The sequence below is a fragment of the Squalius cephalus genome, assembly GCF_949319135.1.
Source record: "Squalius cephalus genome assembly, chromosome: 4".
NCBI lineage: Eukaryota > Metazoa > Chordata > Actinopteri > Cypriniformes > Leuciscidae > Squalius > Squalius cephalus.
The window spans coordinates 3,171,708-3,175,348 of record NC_137125.1 but is presented as its reverse complement, the minus strand read 5'-3'; the positions used below and the strand labels follow the sequence as shown (position 1 = coordinate 3,175,348).

The 3,641-nt window shown below is 47.9% G+C and overlaps 1 protein-coding gene across 1 annotated transcript in view; it reads right to left on the bottom strand.

The window, feature by feature from the left end:
- The window catches only part of LOC307157241 (stonustoxin subunit beta-like), a 23,850-nt gene extending 21,502 nt beyond the window's left edge, over positions 1-2,348 (bottom strand). The window contains exons 1-2 of the mRNA XM_079869098.1: positions 1,004-2,348; positions 707-893 (exon numbers count right to left, since the gene is read on the bottom strand). The gene's annotated coding sequence lies outside the window, so the exon portion shown is untranslated. The remainder of the gene's footprint in view (positions 1-706; positions 894-1,003) is intronic.
- Positions 2,349-3,641: the final 1,293 nt, after the last annotated feature.

Sequence of the window (3,641 nt, the reverse complement as noted above, 5' to 3'; positions counted from 1 at the left end):
TCACAGCCAAGGAGACCGGCGTTCTCGTCAGGGACGTTGGGGATGGAGAAACACACCCAAATTAACTTCGGTTAAAAAGGCGTATGATAATTTGGGTAAATGTGTAAGCTAGATGTATGCTTTTATAATAAATTGTCTGTCTATCTATCTATCTATCGTATTAATGTATGATTTGCAAAAATGAAAACTGCTGCTTCTGTGTAGATGAGAGAATCAAAGTGCATTCGCGTTGTGCACACGCTACATTGATTATGGCCAAGCATGCGCCCTTAAAATAGCATATGAATAACATGCGCAACGCGCCACTGACTTTAAACAATTTTTTCCTGGTTAGTAGCGCAATTGTTTTCTAAACCTGCAAAATAGCATGAAGGAACGTTTGCGCCGGAACACGCCTCCTCTTTGCGCTGAACCGCCCCGGGGAGCGTGTCACGGGGTGACAAACAGCCCCGGAACAATTCCCCTCTGGAGAATTGTTCCCGTCGGGACGTTTTCAGCGTAACACCATCCCCGGACCTGTATGAGTGTTTGTCGTCATGACAACTAAACGGCAGATTGGTGACAGGTGTAAGGGCTTCACGTTGAGTGTTTGATTGAGACCACTCCCGCTTCTTGACAGGATAAAAACACACAAGGAAGAGAAGGCTGCGTTGTGCTGTGTGGTGCGGGGTTGTGCTGTGTGGTGCGGTGCCATGCGGTGCCATGCCATGCTGTGGTGTTGCGCTGTTCTTCTGCCCCGTTGATCTGGATTGTTCTTCCCCCTGATCGTTGGTGGCTTCTCTCCCGTGGGGATTTGTTTATGGAACTGCAGTTGAGGGGTTGTCTTGAAGGAAAAGGAGTGTTATTTGAGAGGACTCGGGGACGGTCAAGAGGAATGAAATTCGCTGACTGAGCTGGGGAAGAGAGAGATGAGTAGTTATCAAACTGAATCTCATAACTGCATGTGTTTTACACTAAATTGGGTATTGGATTGAAGTGTTTGGAGCATGTGTACACCCTTCACCGAGTGAAATGTTGATTCCTGTTGATTTCCTCATCTCCTCTCCCCGATTGGAGTCCAGCAGAGTGAAGTCCGTCTGTGACCGTGAAGACCAATCTCTCGAGTGTTCTGTCCGCCCCTGGCGATCATCAGTGCGGTGGACCAGGACTTGCGGGTGAGTGCTGGCCTTATGCGCACTAGAAGAGTGGAATTGCAGTGTGTAAATTGACGTTTCCCCTCACGAATACATGTTTAGAGTTGAATTGCTGTGTGTGTGTGGAAGAATACCTGTTATTGCCCCGCAACTGCCCATGTGCCCTGGGGATCTACTATTTACTGTGAGAGCTGAGTGAGACTGCTTACATCTACGTGCGGTGTCTAGAAAGAAGAACCTCTGCGAGGCAACATCACCCCATTTGAGAACTGTATACTGCTGTTGAAGTTGATTCTGTCTGTTCTAGAGAAGCCCCGTTCAGCCTGCGACTGTGAGTCTGCTGCAGCCCTAAGCCTACCTGCATGGTGTGAAGTTATCTGTCCCCTGCAACACACGTGAGAACTGTACACTGCTGTTGAGGTTGATTCTGTCTGTCCTAGAGAAGCCCCGTTCAGCCTGCGACTGTGAGCCTGCTGCAGCCCTAAGCCTACCTGCATGGTGTGCAGTTATCTGTCCCCTGCAACACACGTGAGAACTGTATACTGCTGTTGAAGTTGATTCTGTCTGTTCTAGAGAAGCCCCGTTCAGCCTGCGACTGTGAGTCTGCTGCAGCCCTAAGCCTACCTGCATGGTGTGAAGTTATCTGTCCCCTGCAACACACGTGAGAACTGTATACTGCTGTTGAAGTTGATTCTGTCTGTCCTAGAGAAGCTCCGTTCAGCCTGCGACTGTGAGTCTGCTGCAGCCCTAAGCCTACCTGCATGGTGTGAAGTTATCTGTCCCCTGCAACACACGTGAGAACTGTACACTGCTGTTGAAGTTGATTCTGTCTGTCCTAGAGAAGCTCCGTTTAGCCTGTGACTGTGTCTGCTGCAGCCCTAAGCCTACCTGCATGGTGCGAAGTTATCTGTCCCCTGTAACACACGTGAGAACTGTGCACTGCTGTTGAAGTTAAATCTGTCTGTCCTAGTGAAGCCCCGTTCCGCGTGCGACTTGGAGTCTGCTGCAGCCGAGCCTTGATCCCTCCACTCACCTGTGATACTCACCTGTCCAACGCTCTCCCACTGTGAGTCTGACGCTAATCTGTGAAGGAAGTGATCTCCGTTCTCTCTACTCACCTGTGATACTCACCTGTCCAACGCTTTCCCACTGTGAGTCCGACGCCAGTCTGTGGAGGAAGTGATCTCCGTCCTCCCTACTCACCCGTGATACCCCCCTGTCCAACGCTCTCCCATTGGGAGTCTCGCCGGTTCACACCCGCGGCGGTGCTGCTCTGGGTCCCTGGGAAGGAGAGGACAAGGAATTTTAGACTAGGACTTCTTAATTGCTTTTTAATACAAAATAAAGTTGTTATTCCTTTTACTCCTGCCTCCTGCCTCCTCCTTTGATACGCTCCTCTGGGTGATAGTGGGTTAGGGGTGGGGGCAGTCTGGTTTGGCCCACCCCGACCTGTGACAAGCGCAAGTGTATTTCTTAGTTAACCGACGTGCTTCTGTGGAGGGAAAAGCGCGCTTTGCGCGGGTGCAAAATAGGAATGATACATGCGTCGGTGTACAAAGTCAATTGCGCTGGGTGCAAGATAGGGCCCATAGTGTGAGCAGTCAAGTCACAGCTCGATGATCGGACCGTACAGTATGAGCGCATAAAACGTGAGCTTTGGCTTTACACCGCATGAGATCTACTCAGTCTGAGTAGGTAACCTGGCTGAAATCGCACAGTGTATGCCTGCCTTAAGGGTGTTAAAGGTCACTTATATATTTGGGTGCGAGACCAAATAGTGCCTTGTAAACAAAAGTTAAAGGGAGGGGGGCTGACAGCCTGGGTGCAGCATTTTGGACGAGTTATAGACAGGACAATGCAGTTTGGGGCAGACGACTATACAATGAGTTGCAATTGTCTAACCTAAATGAAATAAATGAGTGGATCACAATTACCAAGTCAGAAAGGGAAAGGAAAGTTTTTATTTTAGCAATTGATCTCAGATGGTAAAAACTACTCTTTACAACAACACTGATCTGCTTATTGAAAAGTAGAGATGAGTCAAAAATCAACGTTAACGAGTTGATTCAAATCAACGTCGTTAAAATCAACGAGTTCAACAATGTTCTACACGGGCCTAACTGGACAGCTAGGCCAGGTAAATGGGACAAGGAGGAACCAAAGATCAAGACTTCAGTTTTGCTCTCATTTAATTGCTCTCAATTAGACAGCCAATGTTTGATATCTTTAAAACAATTTAAGGCTTTTTCAGATGAGCAATTTTTGTCTATACTCACTGGGAAATAAAACTGGGAATCATCGGCATAATAGTGATAAGATATGATGTACTTCTGAATGATAAAGCTCAGGGGAAGCATATACAATGAAAATAACAGGGGTCCCAAATTGACCCCTGAGGGACACCACATAGTAGCTGAGCCGATGCAGAAGAAAAGTTGCCCAAATTCACAGAGAATGTCTTTTCTTTTAGATAGGATGAAAACCACTGGAGGGTTGTTCCCTGCATGC